This window comes from Typopeltis vanoorti, chromosome 25 (genome assembly GCF_054136105.1).
Source record: "Typopeltis vanoorti isolate ZY-2024b chromosome 25, IOZ_Tvanoo_1.0, whole genome shotgun sequence".
Lineage (NCBI taxonomy): Eukaryota > Metazoa > Arthropoda > Arachnida > Uropygi > Thelyphonidae > Typopeltis > Typopeltis vanoorti.
Genome location: NC_143573.1, coordinates 35,025,227 through 35,040,526, shown reverse-complemented (window position 1 = coordinate 35,040,526; position 15,300 = coordinate 35,025,227). Strand labels below are relative to the sequence as shown.

At 35.2% G+C, this 15,300-nt stretch overlaps 1 protein-coding gene across 1 annotated transcript in view; it reads left to right on the top strand.

The window, feature by feature from the left end:
- Positions 1-8,444: 8,444 nt before the first annotated feature.
- LOC150092654 (uncharacterized) overlaps positions 8,445-15,300 on the top strand; it is a 115,186-nt gene continuing 108,330 nt past the window's right edge. The window contains exon 1 of the mRNA XM_090414600.1: positions 8,445-8,514. The gene's annotated coding sequence lies outside the window, so the exon portion shown is untranslated. The remainder of the gene's footprint in view (positions 8,515-15,300) is intronic.

The window sequence follows — 15,300 nt, the reverse complement described above, 5'->3', positions numbered from 1 at the left end:
CAGTTATTTGACTTTTGCCAACTGATAAATGTTTTCTTCGTATTTTCATTTTTTTATTGCTTTCAGTTGTTTCTTTTATTTTTTTTTAGTGTTATAAGATCTTATTTCATTTCTTATCTTTTTACCTTATTGTTTTGCATAGTCCTGCATATTCTATTTTAGAAATTAAGTTTTTGCCTTGTTTCATATTTCGTCTCTTTTTTAATAGTTGTAAAGTTTCCTCTGAAAGTTTATGGGTTATTTTTTGTTGTTGTTGTTGTTGTTGTTTGTTGCTTTTGAATTCGTTGACTGCTGAGATTATTGCTTCCGTTAGGTTTCTGCTTATTTTATTTATGTCTTCTTCTTCTTCAAATATATTTTAAGTCTAGTTGTTGATTGAGTTTTTCTTCGTAATCCTTCTTGTTTTTAACAAGTTTTAAGTCAAAACTTCTTGATTTTTTGTTGTTTAGTCATTTTATTCTTTCCAATTTAGGGTTTATTTTAAATTTGGCTCTCACCAGTCAGTGGTCACTTCCTGTTTTTACTTGATTTAGTACTGAGGTATCTTGAACTATTTCTTTATTATAAAAAAAAAATGTATTCATAATGTAAAGTTTGTTACCGATAGAGAATTCTGTAAGAGCCATTCCTGAGTTGCTGCTTGTACCATATACGTATGGTCCTATTGTGTCTATTTGATGAATGAGATGACCTGCTTTACTATCGTAATGGACGTTAAAATCGCCCATTACGATAGTAAAGTTTTGATTGCTATTTCTTTTTTTATTGTCTAGAGTGTGCTGCAGTGAGTCTTAAAATGCTGCTATCTCTTCATCAGTGTGGGATGAGGCGCCAGCATATATTTGGATGATTCTGATTTTAAATTTAGAGTTTATTTTAATTGTGATTTCTATTATTCTTTCATCTGTATAATTAAATTCTTCTATAAGGCGTGCAGTTATTTTCTTAATTAGAAATCCAACTCCATATTGTCCTTTAGGTTTCCCATAATAGTATAAATAATCTTCATTTTTTAATTTTATTAAATGTTCATTTGCCTGCGAACTTCACTTAAACCTATGATGTCCCATTTAATGTTTTAGTTCTTGCTGTAAGATGGTAAGGTCTTCCTCTTCATTAAGTGTTCGACAATTAAATGTTCCTATATAGAGGAAAAGAGAATTGTATTGATTACTGTTATATTTACGAATTCTTTGGGCTATTCCAGTATTGCTTATTATTTGGGAAAGCTTCCCCACTGCATCGTGATGGTTTCGATCAGTGTAGTCATATAGTTGGGGAAATTTAGTGACATCTAGTGTTTGCCCATTCTGGCCATAGGCTTTATGGCCTTTCTTTCTTTTTCTTGGTACTGTATTGGAGGGGTTGTGGCCTAATCTCCCACGCTGGCCACATAACGTCTTGGGAGATGCATTTTATAGCTTTCTGCCACCCAGTGGCGTAGCTAGAGCTTTTGACGCCCGGGGCGGTCCCTGACTTTGCCGCCCCTCTCAATACACACCAAAAATATTACAAAAAGTCAAAACGAAGTAGGGAAAGAAATTAAAACACTACATTTATGTTTATTTTAGTTGTAAGTATAGTTGTTGAAAACTAATTATTAATTAAGCAATAAAATTACTAAGTTAACATGAATAGAAGAATCGTCGAAAAATAAAATTGTGTCTCAGGCGAAATGTGCCGTCCGGGGCAGACCCCCCCTCCCCCAGCTACGCCACTGCTGCCACCTCTTTGCTCAGTATCAACTTTGCCTTGGCTCATTACGACACCATGTTTCCTGGATGGATCCATGTAATGGCATGATACTAAGACTTCCTGGGTATGGCCCTCCGGACTTCATCGAAATATTGGCACTGTCTTCTATATCAGTTCCATCAGGGTTTTTGACCGGGTTGTAGGTTGCTAGCCCACCACGGAAATCCATCTCAGGCTTAACTGTGCTCAACATGCTACAAGCATGACTGATGGCTAGTCAGCCAAGATCCTGGTAGGAGAACACAGCTAATCTTCCCCGGAGGATTTTGCCCAACAGCTAAAACTAGCCCATAGTTAATGTCACTCATAGGACTTTAGGCTATAGATAGGTCTAATTTCTTCCACTTATTGTTTTGTGTGTTATTACAATTTGAATACTGTATTCCTGAAAACGTCTCTGCGACAGAAACGAATAAAATATGAGTGTAAACCAGCACTAAGCTCAAATATCTAACATGTTTGCTAATTCTGCATGGAGATGATAATTGCATGCAAATCTAAAACAGTATACTAAGTGAAAGCCATGTTGATATAGGGAACTGAATCAGCTAACCTTCCTCAAAATATGTAAGGATACTGGAATTATACATATCTGTGTCAAGTTTAAAATAAAATTTCATTCGCCTAAAGTTCTCCACAGCTACAGATGTGCTGGCTTTGCTTTGTGAGCAAATCACTACCACTGTTGCTAAATTACCTACCATTAATGTAGCCATTAGCTGTTTCAAAGCTGAACTCTCTTCTGTTCTCAACCCAGAACTTTGGAGTATTCTCTTTGATATTTCTGATAAATCTGCCTGAAACGAATTACAGAAAATAAAGGATAAACATTAAAAAAAAAAAAATATATATATATATATATAGTAATCTTCGCAGTTCCTTCTTTTTGGCTGTTGATTTAACCTCTAGAAGGCGTCACTAACCTTTTGTCAAAAACAGTTAGGGGCGTTTTTAACGGGAATAAATACAAAAATATATCGGTGATATTGCTGGTCGGTTGTTGAGCACTGCACACTTAGCATAGTATACCCTGAATATTTGCCCCTGATATATATATATATATATATATATATATATATATATATATATATATATATATATATATATATATATATATATATATATATTATTGTATATTATGTAATGTATATAATACATACATTGACCGTAACAGATATACAATTAAAGAAAAAGTAGCAAAGTTTTGTGATAATAGAGCTGCTCCTGTGTTCCAACTTAAGGATAAAATTAACTTCTAATTAAATTTTTATTTATATGTTAAAAGTGTATTAAAAAAGGCATAACCTCGGTGTATATATATTTTTAAAGGAAGTGATCATACGGTTTTTGAAGTTATCGGTGTCATAACTTTCTTTTGAAGGAAATAATGACAACACCAGTAACCACACTCTCATCATGACATTTGTTTTTCATCCACTGACATCAAAAAATTATGTAATCACTTTCTTTTTTGAAGGAAGTGATGGCACGGTTTTTTTGTTGTTATGTTGAGAAATAAGAGCAAATGTAGAAATATATATCCAGTAACCTAAATTAGAGAGAGGAGTAGAACTAATAAGAAAGAAGATAATCAATTAAATGGACCATGGATTTCTAAAGTTAATTTCATTGAGACGGAATTTTATATTTTTGTCTCAATCAATTCTGCACGTAATATAGTGTCATTCCTTCAAAAATATATGCTTGAGTAAGTTTTAATACTCTATCGATATATACAAATTTTAATTCGTTAACTTAATTTTAGCCTTAGGTTAGAATACGGGAGCAGCTCTATTACCATAAAAGGTTTGCTATTTATTTATTTATTATTATGTTTTTATTAATTAGGTAAAATAGGAGCTACAAGAAGAAAATCATAAGAATTTATGTATATACATTTAATTTACATTAGTATTTATGGTGTAATTCAAAATCAGGAATTATTTTCAGCCTATTTTTGTACACAAATTAGCCATGGACGTTTATTCGCAGAAATTCCGAGTTAGTTTGCTTAATTATATTGATATCTAATATCGATCTTTGGTTTCTATAGTTTTCTCAACCTGTTATATCTTGTTTAAACATAACACTTTCGGTATAGATGTAAATATCTTTAGGTACTCGGTGAATTTCATTGCTCAAAATATTTTGAAAAAATTAATGATTGATCCTCTAGTATTGTCATTTTTCATCCTCTGACATCAAAAAAGTCATGTAATAATTTTGTTTTTGAAGGAAGTTTCCAAATTATCTGGCTCTTAGTTCATGTATAAAATTAATGTGCTATAAACTAATGTACCGTGTATATAATTAACAGTAAAAAAGATATAAAACATATGTAGTTTTAAATTTTAATGAAAGTTTCATGCTGTATCAGTGCTGTGCGGTAAGCACTATAGGCGGAAAGATGAACCAAGAGTAGGAGTTGAAAAAGGAAGACAAGAAATTTGAAGATGATATATATATATATATATATTATTATTATTATGAGTCTAACACACAAGGTGATATTGCTGTTCATGCTACAGCACGTTAATGCCATGTGTGGGCAGTTGAATGGGTATTGACTAGCAGCTGAATGTATTTTACATGCTTACAAGAAAATGGAGGAAGAACAGAGGCCAGTGTGTGTGAGAGAAGACAGACGTTATTTTTGTGCTTTTGCAACAAATAAAATTACAAAATGGTAATTATTTTTAATTTTTAGATTAAAAAAATAGTACCTAATAAATAGCGGTATCTGCTAATAAATTTATAAATGCATTTAATTCATTTCCTTCCCCCTTCATTAACAAGTATAAACTAAACCTTATGAATCCAGATTTGAATGTGGCTCAAAGTACGAAATAGTGGCTGATCATTTATTTTAAGGCACAGTTTTTAGAACTGGAAAAATAGTTTAGAGAGAAAGGGATTTTCAAGTAGTATTACGGTATTTATACTCATTATTTTTGTATTCAGTTACCAGACTTCACGGTCAAAGAGTACAAGAAACTTTTAACAACACAATCAAATCTTTGACTGGCAGATGTCTCCAATTCGGGATTTATTCAAATACCTAAGAATTGACTAGATATTATCTTAAAATGTGAGATTCCGTCATAGTGTCGTTTTCTGGATTTGAGATGGTGTTATATCTGTGAGACTTAGTTTTTCTATTTATTTCATATATTCGCTTAGTATTGCTCCAAGGATTCTCCTTAGTTCATTCGGTTACGACGGTGTCCTTTGCATCGTCACAACCTATAATGATGGAAAAGGCATCGTCGAAGGTTCATTGCATTAGATGATCTATGATCCAATGAAATTTTAGTATCTCATCTGAAGGTGAATTAGCTGGACACTTACACAGTTTGAAGGATTTTTCCTCCCAGAAACTTTTTTTTTAAGATATCCCGCGACATATGAAAACTATCTCTAAGAAAATACGCAATATACAGGAGACTATAATAAGGATTAACCAACCTGTTCTATCGGATCCGATTCGAAAGTCTGAGTGGTATGGAGTGCGGTCTACCCCTAAGATAAAGAAGAGAGAACGAGAAAGAGAGAAATGCTCCCATGACATGGAACTGTTGCTGCTGTTTTTTCCAAATTCGTTGAATTTCAATCCTCATATATATATATTTTCAAATTTGATACAATTTTTATTCTCTGTTGTCCCCTGGCATTATCATGTCAATAAATCAGACATGTTGATGTTGTTCAACTGCAGTGCTGTCTGGCATATTTTCCGAATGTCTGCCAGTCTGAAAACTCATAACATCTTCAAATTTTCAATACTCCACCTCCGCCCTTTTTTTCCAATTAAATTATATGTAAGAGGTTTTGCAAGCCGGGAAATAACATTTCCTGCACAAGTTCCAGCGTGTAGTTTTTGCAACCAGATCATGCGTACATCTTTTGTCTGTATGAGAAATCTTGCTGGATTACTTAATACAAGAACTAATCATATGGTATATTATTTCTTCCTTATCTCTGCACAGCTCGCATTTGCTCTCATTACGGATTATTCCTCCACAATCATTTTCACCTTTATTGCATTAATTTGTAATGCTATTATTGTTAATGGACATTTGTCCATTAACAATAATAGCAAATATCTAACCTATCTCTTTCTTAATCGTGCCTTGCCCAAGCTAACGTCAAGCGATTTTTAACTTTTTTTGCAATGTCCTTGAAATATTGACTTCAGTGCAGTGTTTTTTTGCCGTTTATTTTCCTTTATGCTGCGTTATTTGAATTTTAATCTACTGCATTCACTACTCTTTTTTTTTTTGCAAGCTTCCATTAGTATCTTTGCTGTGCTTACATTGAGCTAATCATTCAGCGCTAGCTTTTCTTATATTATTTCATTGACTTGTGAAAGCATCCTCTACTTTTCTTTAGTAGGATCTACATCACCAAGTGGAAGCAAGGAATGAATCATTGTCATTAATTTTCGTGTTTTTTTTTATCAACTGGGTCTTAATCGGCTTGCTTCCAGTCAATTATCCTTACTTGTGTCCGATTACAGAGATGACCCATATATGGATATTGCTGTTACCATGTTGCTTCTGCTGAGTTTGAAATTCAGAACTTTTCTTATTCTTTTCAGATATTCAGATCCTGTTTTACTGTGACTTCTGAATAAAATGCGTTAATCTTCAAGAATTTCTAGGTATTTATAGGATTTATTCTGTAACATGATTTTAATTCTCCTTCCATCTGCTAATTTGATTCTTTGCTGCCTATTATTTGGACTCGAAAACCATAGAGGTATTGCACATTTATCACGTCCAAATGCCATTCAAATATCTACACTGAAAATTCTGAGTGTATTAAGATGTGACTTGATTCTTCTAAATGATTTTTCACATAGGTTCTGCTCAAACAGGCAAGCTGGAAAAAATTGATATTTTTTCCGGCTTGCCTGTGATGTTTCTAATTCGAAGCACGTTTTCTTTAGATCTAATGTTAGAGGAATTAGTGTTAAGATGAACGATATAGATGAAAATGAATTGCTTGGAAAATTGCTCTCTTGATATTCACTGCACGTAGCTTGGCTACATTGTCAATTATTTGAGTTTTCCACCTGGTCATAACTGTTGCTAGTACTAGGATTATTCTCGAAAATTTTCCAGACGTTTTTTTAATCGAAATATTATGGAAAGGAGTTAAATGCTTGCTTAAAGTCAATAACGTATATTTGGCACTCCATACCAAATATCAGTTATTTTTTTCTTTTCGAGGTTTTCAAAATCATTTTGTCCATTAACAGTTGGTCATTTTTTCCCCTACGAACTTTTTACAGTGCTCATTTTGTTCAATAGCCTGAAACTGATGTTGCTATAGATGATGACTAATCAAACATTCTCTAAGGCTAGTGAATAATTTAAATTTTGTTGTCGGTAGGGCAAGTTATTCGACTGTTTAATCACTTGGAACAGTTTTTTTTTTTTTTAAGTTTGTTTTTGCAAACTAAGGTGAAGAGAACTGACACACTCCAGTTCTTTACTGTCTTTGGTTGGGTTGAGGCAAAGACAGTAAAGAACTGGCGTGTGTCATTATTATTCATCTGAGAAATTCTGGTGTTCTACCCGAGTGTTCTTCAATTGTTTCCAACACTTTTTATCGAGTTAGCATTTTTATTATGTTCTTTTATTATCCCAAATATGCCTCAAATACTTCATTGTTTCTTCTCCAACTCTGTCTGAGGATTTCTAATGAATAGCCTGAATGTTAGTATGTTAGTTAGTCTTGAACTAAATGTTTTGCCTATAACTCACTATTCTGCTTTCACAGACAATGATCTTTTTTTTGCCGTCGCAACAATTCTTTCTTTTAATTCTTCTGATACTTTGGTGATGGATTTTGTTTCAAGGTTGCGTTGCTTAATAAGACTGCTCTTTATCTTTTCCTACTTAAGTTACTTTCTTTTAAATTATTTAAATTACTAGCATTTGACGAATACTTATTATTATTATTTTATTACAGACGCATTTTCCACTTTGAGATTTGTCTTGATAATTCATCTTTTTTTTATTCATTTTTTATTTTATTCATCTTTTTTATTTTCATTCATTTTTTATTATTACTCTTTTTTTATTTTCATTCATTTTTTTATTTCTACTCTTTTTTTCCCCATTCATCTTTTTGTTGTCTATCAAAGTTGTTTTGTAATACTGTACAAAAAATCAGACGATATATAGTTACTTACATCGCCTGATTTGTTGTTCCAATTTCTGTAGAAAGTGATTCTACTGCCAAGTTTGTATTGCTTAATACTAAATCCTGTATTTGGTATTATTTCAGTGTGTATTTTTACAGACTATAATTTTATGAATGTTGAAATCATACTTTTGTGTTGTTGGTAGTGAACTCGTAAAATTAGGTGAACTTTCTAAGATAAAATCTCAAAGCGGAAAATGCGTCTGTAATAAAATAATAATAATTATAATAATAATAATAATAATAATAATAAGTATTCATCAAATGCTAGTAATTTAAATAATTTAAAAGAAATTATCTTAAGTAGGAAAAGATAAAGAGCAGTCTTATTAAGCAACTCAGCCTTGAAACAAAATCCATCACGAAAGGAACTTTCGTTTCCTCCAAATATGTAATCCTATTCTCATGCAATGACGTCATTTATTAAGTGTAAGATTCCGTGCCTTTGGATTGACTGAAGCAATTTCATTCTGTTTGTACTTTTAGTGAGTCATATTAGTTTCGCGTAATAGCGTTATATAATCCGAAAAAGAACTTCGTATTGAAAAGGTAGGTTTACGATGTTAATATTTTTACAGTACTACATTGAAAACCTTTCGGATTTTCATTTGTTTTTGATATATATATATATGTATATATATATATAACTCAAAAAGTCTGCTGTTCAGTTTTCTTTAGGCTCCACTTGAAGTTTTTCCTTGATTAAATGAGTGATGGATAATCCTTGTTTCTTGCGTGATTTAGGAGGAATCTGTAGATGATGGTTTTTGCAGTTATGAAGAGTGAGCTGCATAATCTGTGTCTGTTGCGGTCTGTGCAGAGTAAATGCCAATAATCCAGGGCATATCTGATCATATTTGTATTGGCAGGACAGATGAGATATGCGTGTTCCAGTGTTTCAGATACATTACACTAAGTTTAGAGATCTGAATCGATGAGAGTGAATCTGCGCAGCTTTACCGTCCAACTTCCAGTGGAAGTTGGACGGTAAATATGGTTGTGTTGTGGAGAGGTGAATGCAGGCAGGATGGCTGGATCCAGTGAAATCAGCGCGCATAAATTTTCCTGTAGCTGACGGGTATGAGAGAAAGAGGGATTGCCCAATGATGTGGGTTGCAAGGTAAGCATAGATATTTGTGAATTAATGGTGGGATTTGGATATATCGGACTGTTATGATTTTCGGATAGGCTTTTATGACTGTCTACTGATTTTGCTTTGTGATTTGTTATTTGCAGCGAATGGAGGGTTCCCACTTTAAATTTCTAGTTAGAAGATCCCCAATTGTTCTCATTTCTGCCCAATTTTAAATGGGAAGAAATGAGAATGTGCAGTTGTGAGGTCTAGGATGCGTCTCTTTGTGAACAGGGCTTATACGAGCACAGGTGGCAGCGATGATCCTTTTAACATGCGTGATACAGTTCTTGGCCTTTCCAGTGCTGGAGAATATCTCGAAAAAAAGCTTAACTGTTTTGAGAGGTATCGGTGCGTGGGCCATTCCGAGGAGTGTTGGACAGCTGGAGATCTGGTAGCTTTTGATGAATATACTCTAGAGTAGGTGTATCATCTGCAAGTTCTTGGGGAAAAAGATGATTCTAATAGAAGTGATATTGGTTTCAATTTAGACTAAACCCTGACCACGTACGTGGAGTGCATTGCAGTGCTGAGTAGAATTTCTGGTTTGCTTTGTTCCATAGGAAACATGTAATTGATAATTTAGTATCATGGAGGAAGTTTTCATGTTCTGTTAGAATTTTGAGTGTGCCAGAGAATGCTGGCTTCCATCTGGTTTATAAATATCACTTGTCCTCTGAGTTAGGAGGCTGCTTGTACGATTTTCCCAGAACTTTCTTGAAGTGGTTTTGCAGTTCTGTCCGTTTCAGTATATTATAGGTTTCGGTGTTGCCTAGGTACTCTCCTGGGTATTTTTGTCCTTGATCTGACCAGTTGTATTTAATTGGTGAGTCAGTTTGGAATTTCCAGTTCCCTCCATAGGCCATTACGTTTTCCTGTATTTGATTTTTCACCCAAGGTTTCATGCGTACATTTTATATGTTTTTTAAGCGAATGACTAATTTCTTCCTATTTTGTTATCGTAATTGTGACGTTATTAGCGTATGATGAGAGTGTGATATTCCAGCGAGGGCACAGGACTTCTCTGGATAATAGGCTGTTTGAAATTTAACTAGGAGGGATCCTTTAGCTAATGTGTACAATATTCCTGACCGAACATTCCTTGTTTTATCCGTTTTATAAGTAGGATAAGGTGTAAATGAGGTGTCTATACCTTCAAGGAGAACTGTGCTTCTTTGTATAAGTTGGTTGTCTGTTTAGTGTAAAGAGACATATCCATGCTATCTAAAAGCTTCTAAAAGGCGCTTGTATTTCATGTTTCTTCGAATTTTTTCCGGCCCATGTGCGCATATGAAAAACATTTTCTGCGCAAGTTTCCAGTCTCAGAATTAATGTGCACGTTTATGTAATTTTTAATCATATTAATATGGTCTTTTTACGTCTAGCTTTAACTATAAAATTGCGAGCGCTAAATTAATTCGCTTAAATCTTCCTAACTACAGAAATCCATTATCGTTTGAACGAATTCAAGTGTCTGTACTGTAGACACTAAACAAATAGCCTCGACAACAGGGTTCTTCAACCTTTCAGACAGTGCGGACAGCATTAAAAATTTCAATGAAGCCCCACTGGCCCCCAAGCTATACTGCGGTATTTAGAATTGTAAGATGCTTTCCAGATTCACAAGGATCGCTGTGCATTTGTAACTTTACATAAAACCTATAAAAATAAGCAAACTCAGCTTTAAGAGCGTAGATAGGGGTCGGGTTCATGATAAGTAAATACAATCAATACCTGAAAAAAGATAATTTAATGAAGAAAACATTCATTTTTTACAATGTCAATGGGCAACTTGGAATTGTTTTTCCTTGACCAGCTTGTCGATATTGGCATCAATGTCGGAAGTCGCTATGTGCAGAATGTTCTCGAGATGTTGGTCAGTAATCTGAGTTATTGTCTTAGACTTCACATGCTTCATTCTGGAGAAGAAATGCTCACATAAGTATGTGCTTCCTAACAAAGCGCACATCTTCAAAGCATGCCGGCGAAAGTTAGGGAATGCGTCATCAGAAATGTAGACTTTGTAAAATGCAAGCAAGGGCACGTTGAATAATTTTTTTCTCAAAGAAGAGTTGTTTTGGAGTTCAAGCAGCTCCATTTGTACTGAGTCTGGCATTTCGGCAGCATTGTCACTGAATGGCATTGAAAATAAATCTAAAGAAGACTTGGTTACGAAAATTACTAAATCTCTGTTACAACTCACTTCGCAACACGGCTAATTTTATAGCGCATTCATCAAGAGACGAACAGTTGGAATCAACGAGAAGCTGAAAATGAGTTAAGTCTTTTTTTGCAAGTTGTACCTCCTGAAGTTTGAGTTTGGCTACAAAAGCTTTGATGTGATCATACAGAGTGTGCACCAGTTGATCTCTGGACGTATTTAGGTCATTCATATGCAAAGAGATGTCGGTCACAAAGGCAAAGTCTGTCATTCACTTCAAATCGTTAAATTCCGCAATTGAATTCCCCATGGTTTTCATGAATTGCTGTATTTCGCTCCTTAAGTCGGAGACTCTTAAGAACCTTCCCTCTGCTCAAACAACGCACATCACTATAATAAACCACATCGCCCTGATCCGCTTCGCACTCTTAGGTCAAAAACGCTTGGAATTGACGATGATTCAATCATCTTGCCCTAATAATGTTGACGACAGTCACAGTGCCTTTCATAACATTCTCAAATCCAATAGTTTTCGCGAACAGATTCTTCTGGTGGATTAAACAGTGGTAATAAACGAAATCTTTTCCTTCTAGTTCTAGTTCTTTTCATAGCAGCGCAACAAACCTCTCGTTCATTTCCGCCATACCAGGGTCACCATCAGTTGCCACACCCTCGAGGTTGGTTAAGCTGAGGTCGAAACGCTGGAGAATTTTCTTGGCGGCTGCAAGAATATCAGTGCCTTTCGTCGTGCCCTTCATAGGTACGAACGCTAACATTTCTTTTGTTCACATTGAATTGTTGATCAATGCCACGGATAAAGATAGCCAGTTATGCTGTATCCTTCGCATCTGTGCTCTCATCTAAATCAAGTGAATATGACATAAATTCGGACGACCGTTTTTTTAAAGTTCCTTCGATGTCATTGGCAAGTTCTTCGACACTTTGTGCTACAGTTACCCTAGACAAAGTCGGTTTTCTAAATACTTCCTTATTATTTGGGCACAGACTATCCACAGCAACGATGAGACACTCTTTCACAAACTCGGCGTCCAAGAAGGCTTTGATTTTTGATCAATATTTTCAGCTATTACATAACTTACTTTGACGCACTCTTCGCTCCCTCTTGACTCTGCCTTTTAAACGTACCATGCTGGCATTTTAAGTCTATTTGGAGACGGTTCGCTGACACGACGAAACGAACCTGCGTGCGATTATACACGAATATCACACCGTTCACGACTGACTGACTGACTGTGGATGAGATCCTCTTGTATTTATATGAAAATAACGAAGTATCGAGAACCTTCGAGATGTATCTGGAAGGCACCAGACAGCGCACTCGAACGAACTGCTGCTTCAGCCATCCACCTGCGACGTTAGTACTAGTACTTAAGTATCGCTTGGCGCTGGTAGATGGCTAAATAAGCATGTCTGTTTAATATTTATTTTATGTCCAGTATCAAATGCACAGCGTTCCTTGTGAATCTGGAAAGCATCTTACAATTTTAAACACCGCAGTATAGCTTAGTGGTCTGCGGACATCATCGAATTTGTTTTTATTTAATGACGTTTTAAAATATTGACTTAGTGCAGTATTTTTTTTTTCAAACTTCCGGTCTTTTTGCGGTTTCTTTTTCCTTTATGCTGCGTTATTTGAATTTGAATCTACTGCATTCACTACTCTTTTTTTTTGCGAGCTTCCATTAGTATCTTTGCTGTGCTTACATTGATCTAATCATTCAGCTAGCTTTTCTTATATTATTTCATTGACTTGTGAAAGCATCCTCTACTTTTTTTCAGTAGGATCTACATCAGAATTTCTAGTTTGCTTTTTTCCATAGGAAACACGTAATTGATAATTTAGTATCATGGAGGAAGTTTTCATGTTCTGTTAGAATTTTGAGTGTGTCAGAGAATGCTGGCTTCCGTCTGGTTTATAAATATCGCTTGTCCTCTGAGTTAGGAGGCTGCTTGTACATTGTACGATTTTCCCCGAACTTTCTTGAAGTGGTTTTGTAGTTCTGTCCGTTTCAGTATATTATCGGTTTGGGTGTTGCCTAAGTAAACTCCTGGGTATTTTTGTCCTTGACCTGACCAGTTGTATTTAATTAGAGAGTCAGTTTGGGATTTCCAGTTCCCTCCATAGGCCATTACTTTTTCCTGTATTTTGCACCCAAGGTTTCATGCGTACATTTTGTATGTTTTTTACGCCAATGACTAATTTCGTCCTATTTTGTTATCGTAATTGTGACGTTATTAGCTTATGATGAGAGTGTGATATTCCAGCGAGGGCACAGGACTTGTCTGGATAATAGGCTGTTTGTAATTTTACTAGGAGGGATCCTTTAGCTAATATGTGCAATATTCCTGACCGAACAGTCCTTGTTTTATCCGTTTTATAAGTAGGGTAAGGTCCAAATAACGTGCCTATACCTTCAAGGAGAACTGTGTTTCTTTGTACTGTATAAGTTGATTGTCTGCTTAGTGTAAAGAGACATATCCATGCTATCACAAAGCTTCTAAAAGGTGCTTGTATTTCATGTTTCTTCGAATTTTTGCCGGCCCATGTGCGCATATGAAAAACATTTTCTGCGCAAGTTTCCAGTCTACATAAATATTGCGTTTATGTAATATTTCTCATATTAACATCACCTTTTTTTTTTTTCGTCTGGCTGTAACTGTAAAATTGCGAGCGCTAAATTAATTCGCTTAAATCCTCGTAACTACAAAAATCCATCATCGTTTGAACGAATTCAAGTGACTGTACTGTCTGTGGACAGTAGACACTAAACAAATAGCCTTTACAACAGGGGTCTTCAACTTTTCCGACAGTGCGGGCAGCATTAAAAATTTCAATGAAGCCACCAAGCTATACTGCGGTATTTAGAATTGTAAGATGCTTTCCAGATTCACAAGGAACGCTGTGCATTTGATACTTTACATAAAATCCTATAAAAATAAACAAACTCAGCTTTAAAAGCGTAGGTAGGGGTAGGGTTCATGATAAGTAAATACAATCAATACTTGAGAATAGATAATTTAATGAAGAAAACATTCATTTTTTATAATGTCAATGGGCAACTTGGCAATGTTTTTCCTTGACTAGCCTGTCGATGTTGGCATCAATGTTGGAAGTCGCTATGCGCAGCGTGTTTTCGAGATGTTGGTCAGTAATCTGAGTTATTGTCTTAGACCTCACATGCTTCATTCTGAAGAAGAAATGCTCGTATAAGTATGTGCTTCCTAACAAAGCGCACATCTTCAAAGCATGCCGGAGAAGGTTAGGGAATGCGTCCTCGGAAATGTATTTTTTGTAAAATGCAAGCAAGGGCACATTGAATAATTTTTTTCTCAAAGAAGAGTTGTTTTGGAGTTCAAGCAGCTCCATTTGTACTGAGCCTGGCATTTCGGCAGCATTGACACTGAATGTCATTGAAAATAAATCTAAAAAAGACTTGGTTACGAAAATTACTAAATCTCTCTTCGAACTCACTTCGCAACATGTCTAATTTTATAGCGCTTTCATCAAGAGACGAACAGTTGGACTCAGCGAGAAGCTGAAAATGGGGTAAGCTTTTTTTGCAAGTTGTTCCGCCTAAACTTTGCGTTTGGCCACAAAAGCTTTCATGTGATCATATCGAGTGTGCACCAGTTGATCTTTGGATTGTAGCTGCGTATTTAGGTCATTCATATGCAACGAGATGTCGGTGAGAAAAGCAAAGTCTGTCATTTACCTTTGTGACCTTCACTCTGCTCAAACAACGCACATCACTATAATAAACCACATCGCCGTGATCCGCTTCGCACTCTTGGGTCAAAAACGCTTGGAATTGACAATGATTCAATCCTTTTGCCCGATAATGTTGACGACAGTCACAATAACTTTTATGACATTCTCAAATCCAATAGTTTTCGCGCACAAATTCTTATGGTGGATTAAGCTGTGGTAATTAACGAAATCTTTTCCTTCTAGTTCCGGTTCTTTCCGTAGCAGCGCAACAAACCCTTCGTTCTTTTCCACCATAGTAGGGGCACTATCATT